Below are 12,242 nucleotides of genomic sequence, written 5' to 3' on the forward strand. Positions count from 1 at the left end.
AAGAAGCCAAACACAAAGAATAATAACTATAATTTTATTTACATAAAATCCTAGAACAGGCAAAATTAATATATGGTGAAAAAAATCAGATAGGATAATGAGGGAACTTCTTAAAGAAAATAATATATATCTTGATAGAATGTGAGTTACATACATATGCTTATTTGTAAAAACCTACCAAATTAGACAAATAATATTTGTACACTTCACTGCATATAAATATTATCACAACAATAAAATAACAGGCAATAAATATTAAATTATAGTTTAAATTTCATTGTTCACAGTGATATTCTATACAAATTTGGAAAGAGCAAATACTAAAATACTCTGTGGATTTGTATTGAAATTGTATCAGCATGCACTCATGACTTTTAAAGTATTGAATAAAGAAATATATGATTTATAGAAATATAAATACATCTTTCCATATTTATCATTGTCTTTGCTCTCTAGAAGCAATGGCATTCCAATTGAACAAATACATCTAAATACTGTTTAGTTTCTAAATACTTTCTCAATTAAAAGGAACCAGGGCTACGGAGGCAGAGGAAACATAAATTGAGCTTGGGACATCTTATTACAGTGTAAGGTAAAAAGTGGCCCCCTTCCCAAAAAAGATGATGGAAACATAATGTAGGGACACAGGAGTCAGTTGGAAGGGACCCCTACCGGACAGATGTTAAAGAATTGAGCATGAAGGTAAATAATAATAGTAAATATAATCCATTTTATAAAATAAAAATTAGCATATATATGTAAAATAAGTAGATAAATAACTAGGTAGAAGCTACCTTATTGTAGCATAAATATCAATAAATATTTAACACACAGGTAAGCTGAAAAATTATCAATGGATGATAAAAGCAGTAAGTGAAAATTTGATTACACACAGGAAATCTGCATTGCATCATCTTAAAATATCTCTACACATATCATTTATTAATAAAAAGAATAGAAAGGAAATTTAAAATAGAGAAACCTAGCAGTAACCATTTTTACCAAGAGATCAAAGCTAATACCTCAAAATTATGAGAAACTGACATGGGTCTTCTTAAATGATGCATTGAGAAGAACTTAGGCTTACTTTAGTGATATTCTTCACCAAAAACAATTGCATAAACTGGTCCTTAAAAAAAAAGTCAGATAATAATCAGAGACATTCCACAATGTCCTGTATACTTAAAATATATCAAGGTCACAGAGACAAAACAAGCTGAGGAATTATTCCACATTAAAGGAAACTGAAGAGATTTTATAACTACCTACAATATATGACCCAGTTCTCTTTTGGAGACAAAAAAAAATGCCAGAAAGAACATTATTGGGACAATTTAATAAAATTGAGTGAAGGCTCTGGTACTGCTCTTAAATCTGTCTATGGTAACAACTCTGGTTATGTTAGAGAATGTCATTTTCATAGGAAAAACACACTGAAGATAGTTAGGGATAAAGGTGAATGATAATTCCCAATTACCCTCAAATTTCAAAGAAAATATGCGGAAAGGTAGATATATCTAAAGAAAATAATAACATAACTGAGACAATATATAAACCACTGATGTATGTGGGAATTCCTTGTACTGTTCTTGTAGCATCTCTGTGAGTTGGAAACAATATGAAAATAAAAAACTTTTCTCATTCATAGCTAGTGGAAGCATGCATTAGGTGTTTTTAAAGGTGTCTACCAAACTCCTAACTTTTGCTTTTCTTTGGGGTTATGTCCCCAAGTCCAATGGGAAGAATTTCTAGCAGCTAAATTTGTCCTGCAAAGGATCTCTCCCCTGGCTACCATGGGCTGAACATACTGAAGACACCTGACCCAAACTAAGTCACTAGGATTTTTTTCTCACCAGTTATTTTAAAAATAAGACTAAATGATTATGAAAAAAATGCATGCTTTGTTCTCACAGATGTCTTTTCCCAGATTAATACTTTCAGTCTTTCCTCTCCCTGTACCTTACTCATATTGGATGTATCTGAGTGGTTAGATAGTGACACTCTGACCTTTATTATTCTTTGGTTTTCCTTGAGTAGAACTAATACCCTGCAAGCAAATGGCTTCTTGCCCAGTTGTAAGTTTCCTGGGGAGACTCTGTCCCTGCAGGAGTGAGACCAGTAGCACTAAGAGGATTTAATTCAAGAGAGAAAGTATTAGGGAGCCCATTTGGCCTTACATTCAACCTACATTCTCCAATCCAGTTTTACTAGGAGTAAGCCTGATATATTTTTTTAATATTTTATTTATTGATTTTTTTTTAGAGAGAGAGGAGTGAGAGAGAGAGACAGAGAGAGAGAGAAGGGGGAGGAGCAGGAAGCATCAACTCCCATATGTGCCTTGACTAGGCAAGCCCAAGGTTTCGAACCGGCGACCTCAGTGTTCCAGGTCGACGCTTTATCCCTCTGCGCCACTACAGGTCAGGCCGAGCCTGATATTTTTATCTTCATCTGTCTGATTCCTACAGCTCTAAAATTGGTTCAAAACCCATGGAGGCTGGGGGGAAGGCTGTGATGAATCAACACCCTCCAATTGTAACAACGGCCAGGCAGTCTCTGCAGGGGCCGCGGGGGCAGAGCAGAGCAGTCTACAGGAAGAGAGATGACGCAGACCTGAAAATATAAGCATTGATGAGTAGCTCTGTAATTTCTTATTCTGGTTCCTTCTTTAATGCCAGTTACATTTGTTCCTCCCCTTGGGTTCCAAAAAAACACACATCTTTCTTTAGAATAAATCCTCCTTCGGGACTTAGACTAGGATCCAGGGTCTGAATTGATTCTAGGCATTATTTTTCCTACCAGTATAGAAAATTCTTAGATACATATATTTCTGTCAATTCTACAGTAACAGATATTTCACTTATGGTTCATAGAAAACCTAGTCTCATATTCTTTTAAGGGATATTTAGAGTTTAAAACCATAGAGAAAGGACACCACTGGGAAGCAGGGTGACTATAATCTTGTACTCCAATGTGGCTATTCCCAGTACAGCCTTGGAAATCAAGGAGTAAAGAAACAATACCCAGAGAGGAACGCAACCGACTGGACTCCGGCTGGTGAAATCGCGATCTTTTGTCTTAACCCCGTTGTCCTTATGGACTTCAAGAGGGTTGGAAACCCTCACACAATGATGTAGTGGAGTCCCTGTAGCAGAATGATGGTCAAGTAGTTGAAACTTAGTTAAGAATTTGAAATAGGGAATTTGCTGACACTAAATTATATTTAACGTCCTGTTCAAGTCAGTTCTGAGATTGCCTTGGCAAAGTTAAAAGGCATAAAATCACTTGAGCAGACTAGAATAGCCTTCCCAGGTTTTTCGATGGAGAGTTAATATTCAGGCCTTCTTTATTAGGGTAAAACATATTCTACTCACTCAAAAGTCCCTGTAAGAACCATGTGCCCTGGATTTGCCAAATAATGACCCTTTCCACAGACAAAGTTGTTTAGGACAAGATGGGAAAAGACTATCTTCTGTCAACACACATCTTTTTTACCTGGCACAGTTTGGGCAGGAAAGGGAGCAAAAATACTGTCACTCTACCTTACAAAAGAAGTTGAGTTGAAGAATCAATGGCATTTTCATTTCAAGTCTGATCTGGGAGGAGCTCATACGTCACCACTCCATTCTAACAAGTCACAAGGTGATCAAACTGAAAAAGAAATCTACCACTCTTCTTAGATCTGTCAGAAGAGTGAGGACACAGGGCAAACTGCGGCTTCCAACCCCGAGAGACAGGGGGATACAGAAACGCACAGCTTACTGAAGCACAAACCCAGGAACAGAAGTTTCAGCAGGAACCGGTGCTGGGGTAGGAACACCTGGGCTGTAATTGTCAGACTGCTGAGGCTCAGTGCAGAGAACTCTGAGAATCAAAATCACTAGGGGTCCCAGTCAGAGAGGGCCGGGCACTTTCATTTACCCACCGGGACCCTACACAGTAATATCAGAGAAAATCCTCTGTGCTTCTGGCAGGGGCAGGGGAAGAAAAACTTTAAAAAGATGCCAGAACACTCTGTTCTACTTTAAAAGGTCTTTCCTCAGGAGAAACTATTTTATCAAAGCCTAACCTGGTGGCCTTTTACCAAAGACAAACCGGTCTTAAAAGGAACCAGAGGGGGGAAAATGCTTATATAGAGAGGAATAAAAGTAAGATTGATGTTTGACTTCTCCTCAGATACTGGGCAAGCAAGAAGGGATGAAGTGAAATAGTTAAAGAGTTGATTGAAAAACTCCACCAACCTAGAATTCTGTGTCCTATGAAATTATTCTTCATAAGTGAGGGAGAAAAAAAAGTTTATCAGACAAATAAAACTGAAAGAACCTGTTGTCTGTAAACCTACCTTGCAAAAAAAATGTTAAAAGAAATTCTTTAGAAAAAAGAAAAATTATATATTTCAGAAACTTGGATCTACATAAATAAAGAGTGTTGGAGAAGGAATAAGGGAAGATAAAATAAAACTTTTATTTTTCTTATTTTTCAGTGATCTAATAGATGAATACATGCAAAATAACAATTGCACTACATGCTTATATGCAGTTATGTGTGAGTATGTACAAATGAAATGAATGACAGCAATGACACAGAGGAGGGAGGAAGATTGTTATCATAAGGAACTCACATTACTATCGTTTATAAATATTTATCTTAGAGTTGTTATGAAATGACAATAATAGTTGGGTTTTGAATACCTTTACTTTCAAGGAAGTTCCATACATCTATCATCTTATTTATTTTTTCAAAATAGAACTTTAATTGAATTTATTAGGGTGACACCAGTTAATACAATTATACAGGTTTCAGGTGCCCAATTCGACAGCACATCTACAGCCACACTGTAATGTGTGTTCACCCTCTCAAGTCAAGTCTTCATCCATCATCATTTATGCCCCCATACATTCCTCCACCTCCCGCCTCCCAGCAATCACCACATTGTTGTTCACAAGTTGTTGCTGTTGTTTATTGTTCTTTTTTGCTCTATAAAAATATGGAACACTTCACAAATTTGTGTTCCATCTTCGTGTAGGGAGCATGCTATTCTTCTGATCTTCTTTGTATCATTCCAGTTTTAGTATATGTGCTGCCGAAGTGAGAACTCATTTCATTTATTTATTTATTTATTTATTTAATTGGGTTGACATGGTTCACCAAACCGTACAGGTTTCAAGTGTACAACTCAATATAACACCATCAACACACTGCATCATGCCTCATCACTTCGCCCATACAAGGTCTGTTTCCACTCAGCTTTTCCCCCCTCTGACCCTCACCCCCTACCTCTACCCCCGCTTTCCCTCTAGCTATTGCCTCCCTGTTGTCTGTATCTATGTGTTATGTATATATATATTTTTTGGCTAATCCTTTCACCTTGATCTAGTCTACTCTTTCTCCTTCCCTCTGACAGCCGTCCATCTATTCCCTATGTCCATGCCTCTGTTTCTATTTTGTTCCTCAGTTTATTGTGTTTGTTAGATTTCACATACAGGTAAGATCACATGGTGTTCTTTCAAACTAGTGTTTCAGGTCCCTTAGGATGTATTCTCAGCTGTTAATTGCCTCTAAGGTACTTTCTTCTGGTTCCTGAGGCATGGATTCCTCTTGGGTCAGAGGGTGTTTCATATACTCTAAGTATGCACTTCGAGTATAGTGAGGGTTGTATTAAACACCACTCACTTCCATCTGGCTTGTCAAGGCCTGAAATGAATAATTAGATCTATATTAGCAGAATGGTGGAATGCTTGAGTATAGGTTCTGGGATTCAACCAGCAGTAGTTCAAATCCTGAGTTTATAAGGTATTTGTTATGTGGCAAGTTAATTGCTCTCTTTCTCTCTTGGTTTCCATTTCCATTTCTTCATCTGTAAACGATGAATCATAATACCTGAAGACAAAATGAGACGGTTCTGTCACGTGCTTAACAAAGGGACTTCTGTGTATTAAGTATTCAATAAATGGTAGCTATTTTGGCAACAATCTGTTATTCTTATTTGTGTGGTGGGACTCCCTTCCCCTCCCTGGCACACGAGAGGCAGGAAGGCATGTAGAATCCCAGACAAAAACTGGGATGCTCCATAGTGGAATCCAAGATAAGCTAAACACCACTAACATCTTTGGGTTTTACAAACAACCAGTCACACTGAGAAAGTGTCTGGAAATAAAACAGAATAAACTAATCTTTGATTTCAAAAGGTTTATGGGTCAAGAGATTTTTTTTATAAGAAATGTCTTATTTGTGAAATGGCATCTATATGAAAACATTTGCAGAAAGCTTTTAGTTTCTGACTTTTACATGGTCCCAAGCTGTGAGCAATGAATGAATTTTTAATCATATTTTTACTGAGCCCTTATAACTAAATGGATCCAACCTATTTTACTTGTTTCCAATTCAGATACCCTGGTTTGCACAACCCCTGGGTTTTGTGGCCTCTGATTCCCCAAACTACACCTTTATTCCTTGCCCACTGTCCTGACATTCTCTAACACTTACAATATACCACTTTTATAAAGAGTGTTGTGTGAGCCATCAAAAATAAACAAACACAGAAGCAAAATCTTCTAATGTTCTGGTATGTCAAAGTTTTGCATCCACAAGAATACTGTTTTCTAGAACCCATATTTAGATAATATTTTCAGAGCACTTGGGTTTTGGAGGGGGGGGGGATGCGACATAAAAAAGAATAATTACAGATGACAGACAACATATTTCCCTGTCCCTTCAGTGAGAAAGTGGGAGGCATTCAGATTTTGCCACTTTGCTGGCTATGTACCCTGAGGCCCTTTGAAAACCTTTTGTAATTCTGGAGTTAGTTTAGGGTTGTATATTTCTTTCTTTCTTTTTGTGTGTGACAGAGACAGAGAGAGGACAGATAGGGACAGACAGACAGGAAAGGAGAGAGATGAGAAGCATCAATTATTAATTTTTTGTTGCAACACCTTAGTCGTTCATTAATTGCTTTCTCATATGTGCCTTGACCCTGGGGCTACAGCAAACTGAGTAACCCCTTGCTCAAGCCAGCGACCTTGGGTCCAAGCTGGTGAGCTTTGCTCAAACCAGATGAGCCCACACTCAAGCTGGAGACCTCAGGGTCTCGATCCTGGATCCTCCGCATCCCAGTCCGACACTCTATCCACTGCGCCACCACCTGGTCAGGCTAAGGTTGTATATTTCTACAACACAGAAAATTGTTAGAAACAATCTCATTTCATTCATGAGTTCAATTATCTGATGAGGAGAAAAGAAGACCACGCTCCTTCAGTCCTCACAGGAACCCTTGTGATTTCCACAGGATTCACATGATCTTGCCCAGTCTCCACTGCTGAACCCACTTTGGGGTAGAGGAGGCTCTTGGACCCAAACATGTGAATTTCCCCAAGATTATGATTATGACCCTGGATGATAAACTGTTTCTCTTTATTGTATACCTCAATAACCACAGAAAACTAGGCATTGTAGATACAAGCATACCTGCAATAATTTGTCTTACTGAGTTATTGTGGTTACAGTTCTGGCAGTATTTTATATTAAAAAAAATGATGCAGTGTTTTTTTCCTCTTCAGAAAGCAGGAGAAGGAACTATTAGACAGAGAGAGAGACAGAGATAGAGAAGTATTATTTCCTTTAGAATAAACATTCTTTGGGGCTTTCAAATTAGATCCTGTTTTTCTCTAGGTGTATCTTTATTAATTTAACTTTCTTTCACTACCACTAAAAAACTTCTGCTGCCCTTTCTTTCTAGTCATAGCAAGCAGCAGTGAGAGGAGGTAACAGTGGGCCCTGTCTGGTCTGAACATTGTCTGTCACAAGGGCCCCGTCGTCCAATCCGGTCCAGCTGGGTGACAGTGGCTGCAGACTCCTGGGTTCTGTCCCAGAGTAAAACAAGTTATTACAAAGAACAAATATCTTATTATAAAGAGAAAACAGAAGCAAGAAAAATGAATTTCTCAAGCACAGACTCTCGGACAGTTTCTAAAAACCTTTTGTCAAGTTTATACATGTAATTGTTAAATGTCTGGTAAGACTGGCAAGCAAAATGTCATTGACCAGGATCAAAGAATCAAAGAATCCTTTCTGGAAAAAAGGGAGAGAAAAATAGAATTATTTTCAGGTTGCCAGGTCAAGGGCATGAAAACAAGTTATTTTTCTCTTGAAAATATAAGTCCATTTTAGTTATGTTTCTTCCTGTAGCCTTAATTAGCTAACAGTATTGTATTATAACAGCAGTGTCTGACTTTGTTTCATGCTGAGGCATGTTAACATATGTGTCTCACATGTATGAATTTTACATTACCTATTGTGAGAAGTTGGAATTCATGAGTCCAACTCCAGGCAAGCACATCACATTTTATTCATACTGATTTTCACCCATTATGCCCTACTTCAGAATATTCACAAAATTAAACTTGAACACTTCTAATTTATAATAAATTACTTTCAGCTTTCTTTACAATTAAGAGTTGTTCTATAGCAGATCTGGTCACCTAAATTTTGGAAATTAGTTGTGTGACTCTTCTTGAAGTTCTGACATTCACACTACTAGACTAAGGTTTGTCTATACCAGGCAACTAGGAAAACATGTTTGTTATAACTCAAAAATGTTAAAGAGGCTATGTGTTGGATGCCCAGATATTAGTAAAAACCAAGATTGAAAGCATTATCCATAGTATTTTTTCCTCCCACAAGTGTCATAAAGCAGACACGATCAATAGGACAATAGTGGATGTATCAATGAAATTTGACTCATATACTTACATTTTCATTTCTATTTTAATGGAAGTGTGACAATATTTCCTGTGACAAACAAAGTTAATTTATATTTTAATCATACTTCAGTTGTTTCTGCCACATTATATATAGTCCCTTTCTCTTTTCCTTTAGAGATATTAGAGCACTATATTGTGATGATATAAAGAATCATATATTCTTTTCAGTTTCTGCAAATTATGGCATAGCTTTGACTGATTTCCCAGGTCAGGGAATATGTTATGTTGTTCTTTTACAATGTTTTCATGCTCATAAAACATAGTACCTGACTGTGCATAGCAGAGGCCCCTCACCAACAGACTAACTGATTCTCAGGAAGGAGGAAACACAATTTTCTTTTCCTTGGGGACTGGAAAAGAGAAAGAAAGCAGATACAAATGGATTATGTAAGGGCATAAACACCACCAGGGAAATGTTACTAATGAGAATAATTAACATTTAAGAACTGATTTAAGGCCCTTAACTATACAGACATTTCTATTAAATTTTAGAATTCATATATTTTAGTAATTATAAATTAGGCAAATATGTCATCTAAATTTTTTTGCTAATTCTTTACAAATACTCTAGAACAGTGAGGTTTTAATTTGATTTTATGGCTCCATGTTGTTGAATTTTTTTTATTAAGTTGTAGGGACAGGTGAATAAAAAAATATTTTTTGCCCTGGCCGGTTGGCTCAGCGGTAGAGCGTCGGCCTGGCGCGCGGGGGACCCGGGTTCGATTCCCGGCCAGGGCACATAGAAGAAGCACCCATTTGCTTCTCCACCCCTCCCCCTCCTTCCTCTCTGTCTCTCTCTTCCCCTCCCGCAGCCAAGGCTCCATTGGAGCAAAGATGGCCCGGGCGCTGGGGATGGCTCCTTGGCCTCTGCTCCAGGCGCTAGAGTGGCTCTGGTCGCGGCAGAGCGACGCCCTGGAGGGGCAGAGCATCGCCCCCTGGTGGGCAAAGCGTGACCCCTGGTGGGCGTGCTGGGTGGATCCCGGTCAGGCGCATGCGGGAGTCTGTCTGACTGTCTCTCCCGGTTTCCAGCTTCAGAAAAAAAAAAAAATACACAAAAAAATATTTTTTATGTTAGCTGAGGCAAAGTATTGAGAATTTAACAATACTTTCTCTCCTTCATTACTTAAATAAATCTTATTAGAAAATAAAATAGTTCTTTCTTAAAATTTCAGCTGTTATGTATAATGCAAAATGGTTAAGAACTTTGTAAAATTATTGGGCAAGGTTTTAAAAATATTGCCTATTATGGGATGTATTATGTACCCTCAGAGTTTATGTGTTGAAATCCTAATTCCCAGTACCTCAGAATGTGATTTTATTTGAGATAAGATCTTAAGACAGGAATCAAGTTAAGATAAGGTCAATAAGATGGTCCCTAATCCAATATTTGCTATCTATATAAAAAGAGGAAATTTGGACACAGACAGGCACATGCATGCACAATGTGAAGAGAAGTTTGCCATCTAAAAGCCAAGGATAGAGGCCTGGCATAGATCCTTACCTGACTGTCCATATAAGGAACCAACCCTGCAACCTTGATTTCAGAGTTTTGGCCTCCTGAACTGTGAGACAATAAATTTCTATTGTTTATGCCACCCAATTTGTGGTATTTTGTTATGGCATCCCTGGAAAACTAATACATTACCTAAAAACCTTTGTGGTAAGCAGATTAATTCCCCCTCCCCCCCAAGAAAAACCACATTTTAATTCTTGGAACCTTAAATATGTAAGATTACTTCTAAAATTACCAAGAAAATTAAAGTTGCAAATGTAATTAAATTTACTAATCAGATGACCTTATAATAGGGAGGTTATTCTGGACTATCTAGATAATAACAATGTAAACATAAGATCCTTACACATGGAAGAGAAAGAAAGAGGAAATAATATAGTAAGGTAAAAACTCTGCTGTTTCTGACTTTGAAAATGGAGAAAAGAAACCATGACACAAAGAATGTGAGTGGTCTCAAGAAATCAATTCCTCCCGAGAACCTCTAGAGGGACTATAGACTTGCAATTGCCTTGACTTTAGTACAGATTCCAGAAAAACTAATTTTGAACTTCTGACTTCAGAACTCTAAGAAAATAAATGTGTGTTGTTTTAAGCCACCAAGCTTGCGGTGGTAGATTGTTATAGCAGCAATAGGAAACAAATACAAACTTTACCCTTCCCAGGGTGCTCCAGTGTTAGAAATTCAATTCTGTATTCTACCACCCTAGTCATTTCACAGTCCAGATGATTGATTTGCCATGAAATTTTTTAACATATTGACTGAAAAGGACCTCCATAACTAAAATGTTTATAGTGAGCTTGCAATTTATTTTCCTAAATTATTTAGAGACACACCTAAAGATCTTTAAAACCCAAGTTCTGAACTACCTTCCATGTGACTACACCAAGCGAAAATTAAACTTGTTCCCGTGTAATTTTTCCCAGGCCATTATTAAAAACATGAAACAATTATTAGCCTTTTTCTTCACCATCAAAAATAATCAGGTTTTGCCCTGGCCGTCTAGCTCAGTGGCAGAGCGTCAGCCGGGCTTGTGGAAGTCCCGGGTTTGATCCCCGGCCAGGGAACACAGAAGCACTCATCTGTTTCTCCCCCTCCCCCCCTCTCCTTTCTCTCTATCTCTTTCTCCCTTCTCTCAGCCAAGGCTCCATTGGAGCAAAAGTTGGCCCGGGCACTGAAGATGGCTCCATGGCCTCTGCCTCAGGCGCTAGAATGGCTCCGGTTGCAATGGAGCAACAACCCAGATGGGCAGAACATCGTGCTCTGGTGGGCAAGCTGGGTGAACCCCGGTGGGGTGCATGCGGGAATCTGTCTCTCTGTCTCCCCACTTCTCACTTCAGAAAAATACAAAACAAAATTACGTTTTGTAACTTAACATTTTCTTTGTCTTTAAGTCTTATCTATACTGGTTTTTAGGGAAATAATAATAATTTTAGTCTTTCAAAAGATAATAAAAAAAAAGAAAAGACAAAATCATATTATTAGTGATAATGTATATGCTCTGCTCTTTAAATCAAAGTTCTACTCCTGGAGAAGTTCATTAATGACTTGGCTCCCATCAAAGTTTATTTAAACATCAGATGAGTTATTAGACTTGATTGACTCTTGAGGTTCATTCCCAACAAGTGATTCTAAAACTCTATGATTCTCTGTTGATGTAGATCAAAGCAATGGTGCAGAATTAAGCTGAATATGAATTCTTGTTAAAAAAAATCATAAAATTAATGCTTTCTTTATCGTATTTGAAGATTTGAATTTGTGTTCAATAACACTTTATTTGCCTGGCATACTTGCAACCTATTTTAAGGTAAAATGAAAAAGTATTTTCCAAAGTCAAGCATGGTAGCTAACACAGAGAGGCCTTTAAGCTTTTTAAAATAACTGGTTATTATTTCTTTAGTTACAAAGTCTTTTGTGTGTGTGTGTGTGTGTGTGTGTGTGTGTGTGTGTGTGTGTGTGTATTTTTCTGAAATGA

General features: G+C 37.6%; 1 pseudogene; it reads right to left on the reverse strand.

Annotated features, from left to right (window-relative positions):
- Window positions 1-4,978: 4,978 nt before the first annotated feature.
- LOC136396530 (U6 spliceosomal RNA) lies at window positions 4,979-5,093 on the reverse strand (annotated as a pseudogene).
- Window positions 5,094-12,242: the final 7,149 nt, after the last annotated feature.

Source organism: Saccopteryx leptura, chromosome 2, assembly GCF_036850995.1.
Source record: "Saccopteryx leptura isolate mSacLep1 chromosome 2, mSacLep1_pri_phased_curated, whole genome shotgun sequence".
NCBI lineage: Eukaryota > Metazoa > Chordata > Mammalia > Chiroptera > Emballonuridae > Saccopteryx > Saccopteryx leptura.